At 39.8% G+C, this 20,258-nt stretch overlaps 1 protein-coding gene across 1 annotated transcript in view; it reads left to right on the forward strand.

Annotated features, from left to right (window-relative positions):
• CLK1 (CDC like kinase 1) overlaps nucleotides 1-20,258 on the forward strand; it is a 747,223-nt gene that overhangs the window by 603,466 nt on the left and 123,499 nt on the right. The gene's annotated exons all lie outside the window — the stretch shown is intronic.

A 20,258-nucleotide genomic window follows, 5' to 3' on the forward strand; every position in this document is an offset into this window, starting at 1 on the left:
GAAGAGAGCTAGGGGCCAGAGAGGTAGCACAGTGGATAGATGCTTGTCTACCCTATGCAGCCTACTTAGGTTCAATTCCTTGCATCCCATTTGGTTCCCCTAAACCTACCAGGAGTGATTCCTGAGTGCAGAGCCAGGAGTACCCTCTAGGTGAGGCCCAAAAGAAAAAAAAAAAGGTAGGGGGACAGAAAGGAACAAAGAACTTTAAAATAATAATAGAAACCTAAATCTATAGCTGGAACTCCATAGATAAATCCATGAAGGCAATGGAGTAGCTGACTCTTATTTATTTCTATTTCGCTTTTGGGTTACATTCAACTGTGCCTAGGGGCTATTTCCAATTCTTTGCTGCAGTCCTAGCAGTACTTGGGGAATCTCTGTGGTAGAGATTGAACATAGGGCTGCTGCATGCAAAATGTGCTCCAGTCCATTGAGCCACCTCCTTGGCCATATTTGGTATTTAAGTGTGAAGAAACTTACACTAAGACACATAGTAATGAAATCAACAAGATTTTAAGATAGGCCAGGGAGATAAAGGGCTAGAGTGTATGCTTTGTAGGTGCCTCGAGTTTGGTCCCTCACACCACATGCTTCCCAAGCACTACTGGGAGTGGTCCCAAACAGTCAGTGTAAAATTTAGTCAGGAACAACTGTTTTAGATCAGAAAACAAAAAAGCAAACAAAAAAAATCCAACCGAAAGAAACAAAAAAATGGGTATTATATAAGAACATTATGTAATTATAAAGGTATTAACACAACAAAACACAAATTATTAATACCCAATTGTTTATTTGTGGTATACAAGGCATATTAATAAACTAAAAAGAGACATTGAAAACCACACAATGATAGTAGAGAACTTTGACCTTCCAATTTATAACAATGAATTTATTGATTAGACAAAAGTCACCAAGGAAACATTCGGCAATCAACAATGACAAGCTAGATGGATACAGAACATTCCAAATTAAAACACTTGAGACACATTCCTTCCAAGTGCTCATAAATCATAATTACAGATAAACCATATGTTGGACACAAAACAAGTCTGGATACATTTATGAAGTCTGAAATCAAAGCAATCATCTTTATAGATTACAATGGTATTAAACTAGAATGCTCCCCCCCCAAAAGGGGGATGACAAATTTGTTGAAAATAAATAATGATTCTAAACTGTTGGCTCAGTGAACAGAAGATAAAATTAAAAATAAACCTAGAGATGAATGAAAATGAAGACATGATATCAGGATTTATAGGATGCAGCAAAAGCAGTACTAATCATGAAGTTTATGTCCAGACAGACTTGCTTTAGGAAACAAACAAAAAAAAAAACCACAAAAATTATTAACTCAGGGATCAAGTGGTAGAATTTATAGTTAGTAGACTCATAAAAAGGGAGGAAAATGGAAAACAGGGGGTCAAGCTTGCAATATAGCTGATCTGGGTTTGATCTCTAGTATTTCATATGGTCCTCCATGTACCACCAGGAGTAATTCCTGATGAACCAGGAATAAACCCTGAGGCTTGCCAGGTGTGGCCCCCAAACAAAACAAAAATAAGGAATCTAGACAAATTACAACAGGAAATATGGAAATACTGAGGACCATAAGAAAGAACTATGAACAATTAAAGAAAAACACATTGGACAACCTAGTAGAATGGACAGATTTTTAGAAGCATTCCAAATAGAACTAGGCTGAGTTAGAACTATGTTAAGTAAACAATAATAAAACAATAAACAAAAGCATCCCACATACACAAAGTAGGGAGGAAAGGAAGCCCAAGACTGGAAGACTTCACTAGTGAATTATACTAGTTTTTTTCTTGGCACTGCTCAAGATCTATTTCACTCTGTGATGGAGGGTGCTTGGGAAACCATGTGGTACTAGAGATTGAACCCATGTCTTTTGTCTATAATATGCTCAGCCCTTTGAGCAATCTGACCCCTGAAATTTTTCATTTTGTTTTCACTTTAAACATGTTTGGCTATTTTTTAAAATTACTTTATTTAAAGACCATGTATTACATAGGTGCTCATAATATATTTGTTCCAAGACAGTTGTATTACCAATGTAAAATTTCCTCCACACTGACCTTGGATTTCCACCTATTCTCAAGCCTATTCCTTGGCAGGCACAAAATACTTATTTTATATTGTTTGTTTACAGGTAAGTGGAAATAAAATACATTTGGGGGGGGGGGGCTACACCCGGCAGTGCTCAGGGGTTACTCCTAGCTCTGCACTAAGACATTGCTTCTGGCAGGCTTGGGGAATCATATAGATAGATACCAGGGATCAAACTCTGGTTAGCTGTGTGCAAGGCAAACACCCTATCTGCAGTGCTATCACTTGGGCTCCTGAAATAACATTTTTTAGTACAATAAAATGTGTGTAACCTAATGTATCTCACAATGAGGTCAATAAATCATTGTCAAAAGGTATGCTGAGATTCTTTTTTTTTTTTTTTTTTTTGGTTTTTGGGCCACACCCTGTGACGCTCAGGGGTTACTCCTGGCTATGCGCTCAGAAGTTGCTCCTGGCTTCTTGGGGGACCATATGGGACACCGGGGGATCGAACCGCGGTCCGTCCTAGGCTAGCGCAGGCAAGGCAGGCACCTTATCTCCAGCGCCACCGCCCGGCCCCTTGATTTTTGTTGTTAGTTGATTTTCTGTTACTTGTTTTGTTTCTGGGCATTAGGCAGCTTTGAATCCACATTTGATGTCTAAAATGGTGTGTTCCTTCTGAGATGACAATAGTGAAAAAAAATTGGACTTGTCATGTGGCTGCATATGTTGACTCACTGCCCAGGAATTCCAGTCTCTGTGACTGGTATTGTGGCTTATGATGTATGAGAAGGGGTGTGTGCCCAAACTCCAAAAGTCCTGGAGATGTCAGCCCAAATGCTGGTGTACCCAAAGTTTGGTTTGGTTTGGTATCTCTTCAGAGCTCTGTGGTTCAGTGTTGAAGCCGGGCCACCGTAAAAGTGTTGTTTGTGGGTGGTGGGTGCAGCTGGTGTGGCTTGAGCAGGGTGGAGATTTGGCTCATCCTCTTCTCTGGAGGATGTCGTTTTCAGCTGTGTGACTGGTGTATACTCAGGATTTTTCACTGCTTGGTATGCCTATCTTTCAAAAATAAAGTGAACCTATTGAGCTGGCCAAAGCAGACATGATATTTGTGGGGTACAGTTTCAAATACCTTGAAATTGTTTATTTTTTTATTCTATACATTTATTTATTTATTTATTTATTTTGGTTTTTGGGTCACACCTGGCAGCACTCAGGGGCCACCCCTTGCTCTATGCTCAGAAATCATCCCTGACAGGCTCAGGGGACCATATGGGATGCCGGGATTCAATTCAAAGCACCGTCCTTCCGCATGCAAGGCAAATGCCTTACTGCTGTTCTATCTCTTCGGCCCCCTATAAATTTATTTTTAAATAATATAGTTATTTAATCACCATGATTACAAACATGTTTGTAGTTCGGTTTTAGTCATACAAAGAACATTCCCCCTCACCAGTGCAATATTTGCACCACCAATGCTCCCCATCACCCCCTCCCTAACCTCCTGACTGTATTTGAGACAACATTTTACTTCTCTCATTTATTAACACTGTCATGATAGTTATTAGTATAGTGATTTCTCTAACTACACTCACCACTTTTTGTGGTGAGCTTCATATCTTGAATCAGTCCTTCCAGCCCTCATATCTATTGTATCTAGGTGTTATTACAACAATGTCTTTTATTTTCCTTAAAATGCATAGGTGAATGAGACTTCTATGTCTAAATCTCTCCCTCTGACTTATTTCACTCAGCATAATAGTTTCCATGTATAGGATAATTTCATAACTTCATCTATCCTGACAGTTGCATAATATTCCATTGTGTATGTACCACAGTTTCCTTAGCTATTCATCTGTTGAAAGGCATCTTGGTTGTTTTCAAATTTAACTATTGTAAATAGTGCTGCAATGAACATAGGGAAGCAGAAGGCATTTTTGTATTGCGTTTTTGTGTTCCTAGGGTATATCCCTAGAAGTGGTATAGCTGGATCATATGGGAGCTCAATGTCCAGTTTTTGGAGGAATCTCCATACTGTTTTCCATAAAGGCTGGACAGTATCCTCACCAGCAGTAAATGAGTTCCTTTCACCCACATACCCACCAGTGTATGAGTCTCTCTGGCATGAGATAGTACCTCCTTGTTTTGATTTGCATTTCCCTGATGACTAGTGATGTGGAACACTTTTTCATGTACCTTTTGGCCATTTGTATTTCTTCTTTGAGGAAGTGTTTGTTCATTTTTTCTCCCCATTTTTTAAATAAAATATTTAAGCACCATGACTACAAGAATGATTGTAATTGGGTTTCAGTCATAAACAGAACACCCCCTTCACCAGTCAACATTCCCACCACCAATGCTACCCCTTCCTCCTTACCAACTCCTGCCTGTATTCAAGGCAGACATTCTACCTATCTAACTCATTAAGATTGCCATGATAGTTGTTAGTGTTGTTATTTCCCTAACTGCACTCACCATTCTTTGTGGTGAGCTTCATATTGTGAGTCGGTCCTTTCAGTCTATTGTCTCTGAGTATTATTACAATAATGTCCTTAATGTTTCTTAAAACCCATAGATGAGTGAGACTATTCTGTGTCTATCACTCTCCCTCTAACTTATTTTATTCAGCATAATAGATAACATGTACATTCAAGATACGAAAATACCATGACTTCATCTCTCCTGATGGCTGCATAATATTCCATTGTGTATTAGGGGTCTCAAACTCGCTGCCCGCGGGCTGTTTGCGGCCCTCCGTACAACATTTTGTGGCCCTGCCCTAGAGGAATCTTTTTTTGTTTTGTTTTGTTTTAGTTGTTTGGATCACACCCCCCAATGTTCAAGGCTTACTACTGACTTTGCACTCAAGGATCACCCCGACTTTGCTGCTGTGGACCCCAGGTAAATTGAGTTTGAGACTCCTGGATGAACCACAGTTTCTTTAGTCATTCATCTGTTGAAGGGCATCTTAGTTGCTTTCAAAGACTGGCTATTGTAAATAGAGCTGAAATGAATATAGGTGTGAGGAAGGCATTTTTGAATTGCATTTTTGTGATCTTAGGGTATATCCCTAGGAGTGGTATAACTGGATCATATGGGAGCTCAATTTACAGTTTTTTGAGAAATATCCATATTGTTTTCCATAAAGGCTGGACTAGACAGCATTCCCACCAGCAGTGGATAAGATTCCTTTCTCTCCACATCCCTGCCAGCACTGATTGCTCTTGTTGTTTGTGGTGTGTGCCATTCTCTGTAGTGTGAGATGGTACCTCCTTGTTGTTCTGATTTGCATTTCCCTGGTGATTAGTGATGTGGAGCATTTTTTGATGTGTCTTTTGGACATTTGTATTTCTTCTTTGAGGAAGTGTCTGTTCATTTCTTCTCCCCATGGTTTTAATGGGGTTAGTTTTTTTTTTTCTTGTTAAGTTTTGTCAGTACCTCTTCGATATTGCCCCTGATCTGATGGGTATTGGATGAATAGTTTCTCCCATTCTGTGGGTGTTTTTTTTTATTCTAGTCAGTATTTCCTTTGAAGAGCAGAAGCTTCTCTGCTTCATATCCTCCTATCTATTATCTCTGCTTCCACTTGTTTAGAGAGTGATATTTCCTCTTTGAAGATACTTTTAGTCTCAATGTCATGGATTATTTTACCTATGTGTTATTCTATATACCTTATGGTTTGAAGTCTGATATCAAGGTTTTTAATCCATTTGGATTTGACTATTTTGTGCATGGTGTTAGATGGAAGTTTGAGTTCACTTTTTTTGCATGTGGCTGACCAGTGTCCTAATACCATTTGTTAAGAGGCTTTCCTTGCTCCATTTTGCTTTTATTGCCCCTTTATAAAAGGTTAATTAATTGTATGTCTGAGGCACATTCTCAGAAATCTCAAGTCTATTCCACTGATCTGAGAATCTGTCTTTATTTCAGCACCATACTGTTTTAATGACTATTGCTTTGTAATAAAATTTAAAGTTGGATAAAGTGATGCCTCCCATATTCCTTTACCCAAGGGTTGCTCTAGCTATTTGTGGTGTTTATTGTTCCAAATGAATTTCAGGAATGTTTGATCCACTTCTTTCAATAATGTCATGGGTATCCTTAGCAGGATTGCATTAAATCTGTACAATGTTTTGGGGAGTATTATCATTTAAATGATGTTAATCCTCCCAATCTATGAGCAGGGTATGTGTCTCCATTTCCTTGTGTTCTTCTTTTTATTTTTTGAAGCAGTGTTTTGTTTACTTTGTATAGGTCCTTCACCTCTTAAGTTGACTCCAAGTCATTTGAGTTTTTGTGACACTAATATGAATGGGATTGTTTTTTCAATGTTCATTTCTTCTCTATCATTATTGGTTTATAAGAAGGCCATTGATTTTTGCATGTTAATTTTGTAGCCTACCACTTTTCTATATAAATTTATCGTTTCTAGAAGCTTTTCAGTAGAGTTTTTAGGGTTTTCTAAATATAGTATCATGCCATCTGCAAATAGTAAGAGCTTGACTGCTTTCCTATCTGGATGCCCTTGATATCTTTTTTTTTGCCTAATCACTATAACAAGAACTTCCAGCACTATGTTGAATAGAAGTGGTGAGTGAGGACAGCCTTGTCTTGTGCCAAATTTTAGAGGAAAGGCTTTTAGTTTATCCCCTTTGAGAATAATATTTGTTATTGGCTTGTGGTAGATGGCTTTGACTATATTGAGAAGAGTTCCTTTTATTCTCATTTTTTTTGGTTACACCCAGCGGTGCTCAAGGCTCTGCACTCAAACATTGCTCTGGCATGAATGGGGGACCATATGGGATGCCAGGATTCAAACCACCATTTGTCCTGGATTGGCTGCGTGCAAGGCAAATGACTTACCACTATGCTATCTCTCTGGCACTCCATTCCCATCTTGATAAAAGTTTTTATCAAGAATGGGTGTTGGACCTTATGGAATGTTTTCTCTGCATCTATTGATATAACCATGTGTTTTTTATTTTTCTTTTTGTTGACATGGTATATTATGTTGATTAATTTACATATGTTAAGCCATCTTTGCATTCCTGGATTGCAACCTACTTGGTTGTGGTGTATGACCTTCTTGATGAAGTGTGGAATCCTATTTGCCAGAATTTTGTAGAGGATCTTTGCAGCTGAGTTCATCAGGGATATTTGTCTGTAGTTTTCTTTTTTACAGCATCTCTGTCTGGTTTCATTATCAGGGTGATGTTAGCTTCATAAAAACTATTTGGGAGTGTTCCTGTTTCTTCAATTTCATGAAAGAGCCTGAAAAGAATTGGTAATAGTTACTCTTGAAAGCTTTGAAAGAATTGTTAGTGAATCCATCTGGGCCTGGGTTTTTGTTTTTGGGAAGAATTTTGATTACCATTTTTATTTCCTCAGTAGTGATGAGTCTGTTTAGATATGCGAGATCATCCTGGCTTAACTATGGAAGATTATGAGAGTCCAATAATTTATCCATTTCTTCTATGTTCTCATGTTTCATGGCATAGACTTTCTCAAAGTAGTCTCTAAAGTAGTCTCTGATTATTCTTTGAATTTCTGCAGTGTCGTGTAGTGTAGTGATCCCCACTTTTTCATTTCTTATCCAGTTTATTAAGTTTCTCTCTCTCATTTGATTTGTGAGTTTTGCTAGTGGTTTATCAACCTTGTTTATTTTTTCATAGAACCAACTTTTGCTTTCATTGATCTTTTGGATTATTTGTTGTTTTTACACTTCATTGATTTCTGCTCTAAACTTTGTTGTTTTCTTCTGCCTACCTATTTTGGTTCCTTTTGTTGATCATTTTCTAATTTTATAAGCTGTATCATTAAGATTTTTATGTAGGTTTCTTCTTCCTTCCTGATGTGTGCTTGCAAAGCTATACATTTTCCTCTTACTGCTTTTGCTGTGTCCTATAAATCCTGATAATTTAGGTCTTTATTGGCATTTGTTTCCAGGAATGTTTTTATTTTCTTGACTGTTGATTCTTTCTGGGGATTTTCTTTCTGGGTCTCTGGGACTCCAATTATTCTTATGTTGTTTCTCTTGAGTTTATCAAAGACTTATATTTCATTTCTTCACCTCCTTTGAGTAATTTTTTCATTGTCTGATCATTTGCTTTAAGGCTCTTTTCAAATCTCTTCTGTTGTATGAAGTTGTTATGCAGCTCATCTTCCAGCTCACTGATTTGGTCTTCAGCTGCTGCTACACTATTGGAGAGGCTTTCTACTAAGGCTTTTGCTCCCTCTACTGAATATTTCAGACCTGTTATTTCAGTTTGGAGTTTTCGGATTTCTATCTTCATATCCTCTTGATTCTTATTTGTGATTCGTTCAGCTAGATCCATGCTTTCTTTGAATTCTATGAACACCCTCCTTATTTCTTCTCTAAACTCCTTATCTGAGTGGCTAACTAGGTGGTTGGCACTTTTTGGGTCATCAGGGCTGCCATCTTCATTCTCTATGCCTGGTGTCGACCTGAATTGTCACCTCATTATCATGCTTGTTGTGTGGTTTTATTTACTTGTTTTGGTGGGGTATATTGGCTAGAAGATGCATGCAGCCGTGAAGCGGAGTGGCCAGAATCCTCTGGCTTCACCTCCTTGGGTGTTTCTAGCTCACCTCCCATCACACAGCTTCTGCAGGAGCTTCTGGGCTGAGTTAGTCTCCGATCACGTAGCTTCTTCAGGCGCTTCAGGGCTGGGTTGGTCTCAAAAGCCACAGCCAGTGCCTAAATATAACTATAAGAAAAGATAAAATCGGGGCCAGAGAGACAGCACAGTGGTGTTTGCCTTGCAAGCAGCCGATCCAGGACCTAAGGTGGTTGGTTCGAAATTCGGCGTCCCATATGGTTCCCCGTGCCTGCAAGGAGCTATTTCTGAGCATATAGCCAGGAATAACCACTGAGCACCACTGGGTGTGGCCGAACAACAAAAACAAAAACAAAAAAGAAAAGATAAAATCATGCAATTTGTTGCTTCATGGATGAATCTGCAAAGTATTCTTGAGGCAGTAGGGCAGCCCTTTTAATTGTTGAAAGAAAATTTAATGCCAACTCTATTTTCTGTAAAATGAAAACACTTAAACACATTTCAAGAGGTCAATCTGATCCCCTAACTGAAACACATACACACAAAAAAAGATAAAAGAAAACTATAGACCAATGTTTTTTATTAGTATGATTGCAAAATCTTCCATAAAGTACTACAAACTGAATTCTTTATATATATCTTTATATATCTTTTTTTGGAGGGCACACCTGGTAACACTCAGGAATATCTTTATATAATCTTCATGTCATATATTATTTAATTTAGTTCACTAGTACTTCATTGCAACTTTTTTTATTGCTTTTGGGGACACACCCAGTGGAGCTCAGGGGTTATCCTGGCTTTGCACTCAGAAATTCCTCCTGGAGTGCTCAGGCGACCATATGGGATGCCAGGATTTAGAATCAGGTTGCCTACTTCCAAGGCAAACATCTTACTTGTTATACTATTCTCCTTTATTGAGAATGTTTGAGTCATTGAAATAGTGAATCATTATATATTGATCAAGTGGTATTTATTTTAGGGATGCTGAAATAAAGTCCATATGCAGATCAATAATCATGTCAACAAAGGAAAGAACATAATCATATGACCATCACAATGGCACAGACACTTTTGTTGTTTTAGGATGACACCCAATTGTGTTCAGGGCTGACTTCTGGTTCTGTGCTTAGGCATCACTCCTGGCAGGATTTAGGGTATCATATGGAGTGCCAGGGGTCAAATTCAAGTCAGGTACTTACAAGGCAAGTTCCCTACACCCTATACCACTCCTTGAGGAAAACTAGAGGAAGGAATAGACTTAAAAGCTTGTATTTGTTTATTTAAATGGTTTGAGCAGCAAGATAATGTATACTTATTTTCTGCTTTTCAAGAGTTTAGCTCACAACACTTGTTCATTTTTTTATTTTAAAGTTTTTATTGTAACACGCAATTTACCAAGTTGCCCATATAATAGAGTTGTTTTAGGTATTGAAAGATCCAATACTACTTCCACCGTCAGTATCACTACATCCTCCACCACCCCAGCCTGCACCTCTACCAGGCACACATTCACTTCAAATTGTCACAGCAGAAAGGCAAATGAAATAATCAACACTAGTATCAATAAATTTTAATTTGTGATAAGTGTTATATCTCACAATGGTGTTACTTAAGTTACTGAGCTGGTTGGTGCTGGTTGAGTCTTCTGTGTTATTGTTTTCTCTCGTTGATTCTGGTGGCTTTCTATGCAACTTTTCCATGAGACTTGCTGTTATCCTAGTGGGATGACAGTACTATGAAATTTGGAGATGTCTCATGGGAACTATGGAGCTCAACTTGATGAGGTTCAGTTGTGGAGCTGAGATGTTGGAGGATTTCAGGTGTGTCCCAAGACTGCTGTGTCTTCAGGAAGAAGAGAAAATTTCTGCCCCTGTTCCAAGAAGGCCCCAGAGTTGTCAGCCCAGATTGGTCTACCTGACAAGATTTGGTGGCATCATCATGTTCTTTTTGATTAGTTGTTGAGCTGTACCATTTCTTTACTGAAAAGATGATGGGTGTCTCACATTGTCTTACTCTTTTTTTTTTTTTTTTGGTTTTTGGGCCACACCCAGTAACGCTCAGAGGTTACTCCTGGCTATGTGCTCAGAAGTTGCTCCTGGCTTGGGGGACCATATGGGACACTGGGGGATCGAACCGCGGTCCGTCCAAGGTTAGCGCAGGCAAGGCAGGCACCTTACCTTTAGCGCCACCACCCGGCCCCACATTGTCTTACTCTTTATGAAAGGCCTAATTGGTATCTGTTTTAAAAAGCAGAATAAATCTAAAAATGATTTTCAGTTTTTTTTTAATTTGGGGATTACATTGGAAGTGCTTTCGGGCTACCCCCAAATTGATTGTTGGGAGGAATCATACAGTATGGAATCAAGTCTAGGACTTCTGCGTAAGACAATTTTTGTCTTGTTTTGTTTTAATTTCGGGCCACAAACAATGATGCTCAGGAGTGACTCCTGTTTCTTCACTCAGGAATTACTCCTGGTGGTGCTTGGGGGAACCATATGGGACTTTGAGGACCAAACTCAGGTTGACCATGTGTATTCAACCTGTATACTATTGCTTTGGCTCTCTGTATGATATGTGCTTACTTTTAAGACATAAGATATGAAATGTTGGCATTAGTCAAGAACAGGCTTTGTAGGCTGAAGCAATAGCACAGTGGGTAGGGTGTTTGCCTTGCATGCAGTCAGCCTGGGTTCAATCCCCGGCATCCCATATAGTTCAGGAATAATTTCTGAGTGCACAGCCAGGAATGACCTCTGAGATCAGCTGGGTATGGTCCCCAAATCACCCCTTCCCCCCAAAAAAAAGGCTTTGTGTCTGTGTGTGAGGCCCTGGGTTCAAACTTAGCGAATAATGGCTGGATGTGATTTTGCAGGCAACACCGTCGTCACAGCACCTGAATGAAAATGGTGTTCAGTGTTCCATGTTTGTGAGCCCCATAGATCCAACAGGAGAGTGGTCCTGACATACTCCTCCCAGAGATAGTGATTTTACAGAGGCTATATTTCCATCATAATAATCATTTTTTGGGGGGGTCCCATCTGGCAGTACTCAGGGATTACTCCTGGCTCTACACTCAGAAATCACTCCTGGAAAGCTTGGGGGACCATCTGGGATGCCGGAATTCCAACCAATGACCCTCTGCATGAAAGGCAAACACCTTACCTCCATGCTATCTCTCCGGCCCCAATCATTTCTTTTTTCACTCTGTGCCAGAGATGGTTTATTTAGTATGATTTAGTATAATATGGTGTTATTTGATGTGTGTGTGAGTGTGTGTGTGTGTGTCTCAAAATGTCCATATACATAATAATGACTTCTTCAATTTAGGCTATTTTGGCTTATAAAATAATTGATGGAAACAATCTGCTTTTAGATAATAGGGAGAACATGTTTAGATTCCATGTCTAGTCTATCTCCTACTCAAGAAGAACTTCCTTCACTGGCTCATGATATGAGCCGCAAAGAGTGTTGAATGCAGTTAGAGAAATAATTACACTAACAACTACCATGGCAATGTTAATGAGTGAGAGAAGTAGAATGCCTGTCTCGAATAAAGGCAAGGGTGAGGGAGGAAGGAAATGGGGGGCATTGGTGGTGGGAATGTTGCACTGGTGAAGGGTCATGTTCTTTTTTATGACAAAACCCAACTACAGTCATGCTTGCAATCACAGTGTTTAAATAAAGGTATTATTAAAACAAAAATAACTTCCTTTACCTCTTTGTGCCTGCAATGCCTGGTACACAACAGACTTCATTATGTATCACCAATTGAAAACAACTCCTAACCTCTAATTCTTTTAGAAATATATCTGAGAACTATGTTCAGGCAGATATAGAAATAAATATTTATTTTTAGATTTTATTTTCTCAGGAGAACCAAGAGTTCTTGTGTGGATCCTTAATGTGGCATTTTTGCCACGTTCAGTCTTGTAGGAAATTATCTTAAGAACATATATTTACATCAAATTGTTTTAAGTAACTCAGAGACAGAACACACGATCTTAAGATCTTTAGTCTGTCTTCCCCAGAGCTTAAGTCTGTCTTCACCAGAGAAAGACCAAAAACCCAGTCTGGCTGCTTCCTGCTCTCCTGCAAGAATTGCTGATATTTCTTTTTCCTTCATAAACTGTATACTATCACTTCCTTAGTAGATTATAAAATAGAAAAATTTGTTGACTTACTTCCCAGTTTAAGGTTACATACAGTAGAATTATTATCCAGCTGCACCTTAATTTTTCCAGACAAAATGCTGGCAATGTGTATGCTTATACATTTTTTACGGCTTTATCTGAGAAATTGTTCAGAGAAAATTTTTGATTTAAATGGCATTTTGAATATACCCAAAGACTCATGAAAGTAATTGCTCCATAAGGTGAGGAAAGCCAACTTATATGAATATGAATTTGCCTTAGAAAGGATTACCTGCAATTTCTCTGAATAGCTTTAAGCAACATTTGGTAGGAAGTTGGTAAGATTTAAGTAAGAAGCATGAAATTGAGAAAAGAAAGGGGAAGAGTTTTTATTTAACAAGTCAAATATATTTTCAAATGATCTCTCTATGTGCATTTCAAAGTTAACTTCTTAATTGTGGGAAATATTGTTGATTTTCTCCAGGCTACAACTCTTGGGGTAAACCCACAATCATTTCAAGGTGAAGGGTGGATGAGTGACTCTTTTTTAGGAGTTACAGGTAGGAGGTAGGAATGCAAGCAGACAGTACAACCCCAAAAGGAAATACCATGAAAAATTTTTGATTTCCAATTATTTCAGAATTTTCTGTTCACATAATTTGGTTGTAGTGCTTCTCCAACAGTCTTTGCCACTCGTGTTCCTAACAGCCTTATGCCCCACCTGCTTTACAGTCTTTTAGAAAAGCTCATTTTGCTTTATTTACATGATTGCCTGAGACAGCCTTTGCCACTACCCATTTGCTAGGTAAGTGGGTTCCTAATGTAGACTATGGCAAGGATAAGCAGAATTTTACAGCAAATGTTGCTTGCACACATAATATTGCTTCTCATACTTTTTATTTCTTTCTTCACCCCAAAGCCTTCATTATCTTAGTAAAATCTTCAAACATAGGTGTGGATTTAAGGGTTCTGAGGCTTGGAAGAAAAACTTGGATCTTACACAGAGTTCATGTTATGGCAAGTTTATGTTATAGGATATTTGCAGGAATTAGGGGGAAATGGCAACTATTACTTTCTTCAGCTAAGTTTTCTTAAAAATTTTTACATTCTGGGGCCAGAGTAGTGGTTCAAGAGATAGGGTGTCTGCCTTGCACACGCTAACCTAGAACAAACAGCAGTTTGATCCCCTTGTGTCCCATATGGTCCCCCAAGCCAGGAGCGATTTCTGAGTGCAGAGCCAGCAGTAACCTGTGTGTCACTGGATGTGGCCCCAAAACAAAAACAAAACAAACAAAAAAAAATCCCAACAAAACAAAACAAAACAGAAAAAACAGTCTTTAAAAAAAGTTTGTACATTTGCTGATACTTTCAGCACTTTCAAGAACTTGTTCTAGAAATTTTGGTTTGGAAGACATGGGAATTTCACTTTGATGTATCTGCATAGACCAGGGACAGCAGAAATCACTTATTTGGATCCTGGTGAAGGCAGATAACCTGCGTTCGATAACCAAGGCTGAGCTAGTCAAGAACCCAGTGTACTTGGGGAACAGAACCACCTTTCCTTGCTTGTCACTGTTCCTTTTCTTCAAATCTCTAGTCCCTGAAGAATGGACTTCACTAAGATGTTATACACAGGCCTGCCAAGGTATGTGATACTGCCATGTGGGCCACTTTGAGCTAACATGAGTTGGGGCCCTGCAGGTTTCAAGAGAAATGGTACTGCCCTTGGTTTCTAGAAGAACGAAAGTAAGTTTAGTCTTTGTACTGCCTGAACATTCTCTCTGGAAATACCCTTTTTATTGGAGAAACCCAACTATGTGGCTGGGCAATAGAGCATCTGATTTTTGTCACCCAAGTAATCTTCCTTTCTCTTTGTAGCCACAGGTCACCAATGCCATTTCTTAGTTGAACGGGAAAACGATTTGTCCTTCTTGCTCTAAAATTTAGAACTAGGCACACTCCTATTGATATAATCTGATGTGTTCTTGTTCTGACTAAACTGATGTTAGTCTGATTTTTTTTTTTTGACGGGTCAGAGAGGAACCTGGATACAGTGGGAGAAATTTCCACTCTGGTTGGGAGAATTTTCTCAATAGTGAAAACCAACCTGCTGGGCAGATGAGTGGAGGAGCCTGCCCTATGTGCTGTCTCATGTTGAGCGGTGGCCCTGCCTCAAGTGTCACTTCCTATTTATCTTTAGATTCTGCCAAGCATCTCTGGGGAGTGGAGGTGGGCACCAAATCTGTTGTGTCTGGAGTTAAGAACATTGCTTTGGTTGGGGCGAGGACTTCCATTGGAAGTTGCTACCTGGGGGCTATAGATGGTGTATAGAACACTGCAGCTGTCATTCACAGGCAGGAGTGGTGCCAAATCAAGGAGGTCTGGGGCAAGCCATTGGAAGCATCTCTCCTGTTAGCTCAAACTTAACCTAAACCCTAAGGGGTTAGGTTTTAGCATTTAGAAACACTTGTGTTTGCTATTCTGAACAAGCCACTCCCTCATTACAAACTCAGATGAGCTCTTCTAAGGTCTTGATGTCTATAACTTGACTATCCCACCCCTATGATGTAGTAGCTCTGGAAGCCTCATTTTACAAGCACAGGGTGATGGCAAGTCCCCTGTCTGTTCCCAGAGATGCTTCTCCACTACCTTTTCCATGTATTCTAAGGTACGCCATGATGGTATCTGTTGGCAGCTTCCATGGTGTAGCTTCAAGGCTCTGTGAGGTCCTGCAATGAGTTGTCAGCTCCTTTTTGCAGTCACTGGAGAGCAGTGCAGCAGGAGAGGCTTTCTTCAGCCCACCATGCCACCTAGGGTGCAGTGTCCACAGTGCCTGATTGTGGTATGGTGCAGCATCCACTTTTATGAGTCCCCCATTAGTCTTCAAGGCAAGTCAACCTAAGCCTTTCCTGCAGGCTACCTCCTGGGAGCAGTATTGGCTCCCTAGAGAGTCAGTGGCATCCCTGTATTAGGACCTTTGAAGACGGAGACAGCTCCCCATGTTTCCAGTGCTCCTGTGAGCAGGTACTTGCTTGCCAGGACCCTTTGAAACCCTCTAGTAAATAACAGCTACAGCTTCCCTAACAAGAGTCAAATCTCTCTTTTGAGGATGAGGGATGGGGGTCTGTGTGATGGGATGGGACGATGGGAGGTTTTTTAAGATTTATACCTATCTTGCTTCCACTGCCTCAGTTCTAGTAATACTTGCTCCTTTATTCTATCTATCTATCTATCTATCTATCTATCTATCTATCTATCTATCTATCTATCTATCTATCTATCTATCTATCTATCTATCTATCTATCTATCTATCTATCTATCCATCCATCCATCCATCCATCCATCCATATCTGTCTATCCATCTATCTTCTCTTCTTTCAAATTATGATATGGATTATGACCCATACAAAATGCCAGGTGTTGTTTCAAGGATTTGTACATCTTTGTTCCATTTTTTGAGGGGGGTGTCATACCTGGCCCTGCCCGGCTTGGGGGACCATATGGAATGTTGAGGACTGAACTTGGGTCAGCTGCGTGTAAGGCAAATGCCCTACTTGCTGTGCTTTTGTTCTGACCTATTTTGTTTATTCTTACAGTAACCCTTGAGTAGGGTTACTAACTCCACTTACACAGAGGTGCAGGAGTAGTCCACATTTACACAGCCATGGGGCTGTGCTACCTGCTGAAGATTTGAGCTGCTTCTGCTCTTCCTGTCTCCTCTAGGATTGACTTCCTGGGATATTTTACACAAACTATTTGGACCCAACCATTTTATGGCCTTACTCAGCCATTTACATCTGCTTTCTTCTCTCTCAGTATTGGGCACCTACTGTGCTTCACATCTTGGCAGATGGATGGTGTTTGGGTTGGCTTGGTTCATAAAAATCATCATTTATGGAAAGTGCATGTTTCCTCAGAAGGCCTGGGATTAGCTCATTTTAGTTCAACAGAAGAATCTTAATGTAAAAATATTTTGGCTTTCTGTTCTTGATAATAAGTGCCTTTTACTCCTTTCCTCCTTTCTTTCCATTTCCGTTCTTTTCTTTCCTCCCTCCATCCCTCCCTCACTGGGTGATGCTCAGGGCTTATCACTGACTTGGAGCTCAAGGATCACTCCTGATGGGCTTGGGGATCTATATGGGATGCTAGGACCATGTACAAAAGTGCTTACCTTCTGTACTATCAAACAAGCCTTTGAATCAAACAAGACACACTATTTGCTACAGAAATCCTTGATTATTATTGCATTGTGTTTTGGGAGGCTTGTTCTTTGAAACTAAAAATAAATAGAAAAATTCCTTAGGATTTACAAAGTCCTATTAGAAAAAGCAAATACTTATCAAAAAATCCCTTTTAATAGCATATACAATGCATAATATTGTAATGGTGCATCTTCCATTCTGAAGTAACAGAACTTGGTCACACTGACTTGGAACAGTTAAGCTGTCTCAGAGCTTTCAGAGAAATGCATCAGGCTGTCAAGTTAATCCGACAATTACATAGTTATCTTTTTCTATTTGTAGTTTGCATAAGAAATGTGGGGGGCCAAGTGACTGGCTCTTTCTAGCTTGCTTTGTTGACTGGTACATGGGGGTAAAGTCTGGAGTTCTAGCCCCCTTTTGCCTAAATTTTGGTATGGTTTCTGAAGCAAGTGTGGTTCAATCCAACAAAAAGCATCAGGCATTCCATACAGGTACTCATCTGGTAACAGGCCAACCAAGGAAACTCTCAACTTCTTTGTCCACAAGAGGGCGGCGTGTTCGAGACAAAACATGGAGGAAAAGTGGGTTTTCTTGAAAATTCAGCTTTTTCCCTAACAAGTTGCTGACTAGGCACACCACACTCCAGGAATAATAAGAACTGTTCATACCCTTCCCCTCCAAAAGAACTGCTGCAGTTCCATAGACCCTTTACAAGCATAAATGAAAATTGCAACTTAAAGATAGGCTTTTAAGAGTCAGAATCCCCAAATCTTTTACTTGGACCCCCCAAAAAAAGATTTTTGCAGGTTGCTTTTTTTGTTCTGACAATATGTTCCATTAAGCTCATTTGGTGTCCTTAAGAATTGGCCCTGTTGTAAGGTTAGTTTTTAATTGATTATGGTGTATGTCTAGTTGTCCTTACCCTGGAAATTCAAGTACAGCTTTTATTAAGGGTAAATTTTAAACTGATTTGCTGCTTTCAGTATATAAGACAGGCTCACCAGGACAGAGATCAAGAATAGAGAGATTCTCTCAAATAAAATAGAAATTTAGAATGTAATTGGAAGCCCAAAAGGGAGGCTTGAATCTTGCAGCTGGGAGTCTTTATACAATGTAGGTGAATTTTAAAGTTCTTCACTCTTCACAGATATTTAAATATTTTAGACTTTACCACACAAATGGTGAAAGAAGAAGGGAGAAGAATTTACTTTTTGGCTGTGTGCAGGAGAGAGTGATATTAAGCCCACATAGACTATGATTTCTAAAGGGAATTTAAAACATTTCAAGAGAACAACTAACTGCATTCCACCCAGCTCTCTCTGCTCGCCCCAGTGGTTTCATGAGAATAGAAGAAGGTATATAATATAATGTTTCAATGGCCTGGCACTGGCACTAAAATATTGAAATTACTGTTTCAAAAATACAAGTTAGTAAGTGCTCAGATGCTCAGGATCTATAAGAAAGGGAAAATCAAAGAAAAAAACGTTAGCAGTTCTAAATGCTTTATTTTTTTAGTCACAGCCCCCCTCCCCCATTTTTAGTTTTTAAAGAAAAGCCCGAGCCTTTCCAGCGACTAGGGGAGTATTTGCTATGTGCTGAGGAATGCCTGTAGAATGCTTTGCTTCCTTACCCCAGAATGCAATGTGAGTGAGTCAAGGTTGAGAGGAGCACTGGGACCAGCCCCGGCAAAGGCAGCTGTGCTCCTGACCCAGCCAAGCTGCTGTTTTCTGTTGCAAGAATTATTTCACTCATCTTTAAAGTGGTCACACACCAAGTGACATTTTTCAGTGATGAGCCAAATATTGCTACATAAGATTTGTGCAAAGTCCTTTCTGCTTTGCAGAATATGAAATCCTGGCTCTCAGATGAAGTACACGGGGATTGTGGTTCTGAACATCTGAACATTTATCTTTCTTATTTGAACCAACAATTCTTCCATCCTGAAATGTGACTTCACATTTAACACTCCTATTAAATCTCTGAATATACCCAGAGACCTGAGGGGTTGGGGGTTGGGAGACATAGACAGACAGAGACACAGAGAGAGACAGAGACAGAGAGATTCTCTTGCACTTAGAAAAAGGAAATGGATGGGGCCGGAGAGATAGCACAGCGGTAAGGCATTTGCCTTGCATGTGGAAGGTCGCTGGTTCAAATCTCAGCATCCCATATGGTCCCCTGAGCCTGCCAGGGGCGATTTCTGAGCGTAGAGCCAGGAATAACCCGAGCATTGCCGGGTGTGACCTAAAAACCAAAAAAACAAAACAAACAAACAAAAAAAAACCAGAAATAGATTAGATACTTATGTGGCCAGCAGGCTTAGCTTTTGAGAGAACAAATGAACCTTGGTTGTCAGAAAACAAAAATGTGAATATTAAGCTAAATATAAGTACTTGTCCTTTAAGAGACCCAACAATTTGCAGGACATAAACTAAGTCTGATGGAAGCATTGCCCTCACTAAGCTGTCTCACAGAGGGACTATTTGGAGCTCTGAGAATAGCGCCCACTCTCTCCAGGCCTGAGGTAATAGAGGTTCTTTAAAACACTGTGTACTTAGCTGCAGGGGAGCTAGTCACATCTCTACTCCTATCGTGGACTCTGATTTGTCTGTGTAATTAGCACATCTCATTTGCTGTTCCCTGTCCTCGATTAAATGATTGGTTTAGCGACAAGTACCAGCAACCAGGGCCAAGAACAGGCAAGAAGTTGGCTAGGTTTTCCATTGCTCTGTATAGTACAACCTGGACAGCTGCTTTTTCCAGACAAGGTGGAGAATGGACCTGAAACATATGGTGGCCATTTGCCACCATTCTGAACACAATGTCAAGCTAAGGAGGGAGAATTCAGGAGGTAATCCAGGGAAAGAAGCAATACCTCCGTCCCCAATCAAATTGGATAGAAGGGATCTTCAGATACTGGATTTTTCTGCTACTGAAACATTTCCTTTATAATAGCTTGAAGGTAGGCTGAGTTGATGGGCATGTGGTTGACCGCAAGTTTTTCAATGACCATGTGGTGTTTATCATGATTATGGCGCATGTTCATCTATACGTGGATAAGGGGCTGAGATAAGGGACTGAGAGGTGTCACTTGTGAGGACTTTTTTTTTTTTTTTTTTTTTGGCCACACCTGGTGACACTCAGGGTTACTCCTTTTTATCTGAAAGGAAACATGTCCCAAGAGAAGCAGTATTGAGCACCAGCCTCTTGTTCCTAACAAGTACCTGCAAGGACTGCTAGGTCCATTCGATAGTAAGTTGGGAATCAGTCAAAGAAA

Source organism: Suncus etruscus, chromosome 5, assembly GCF_024139225.1.
Source record: "Suncus etruscus isolate mSunEtr1 chromosome 5, mSunEtr1.pri.cur, whole genome shotgun sequence".
NCBI classification, from domain to species: Eukaryota; Metazoa; Chordata; class Mammalia; order Eulipotyphla; family Soricidae; genus Suncus; species Suncus etruscus.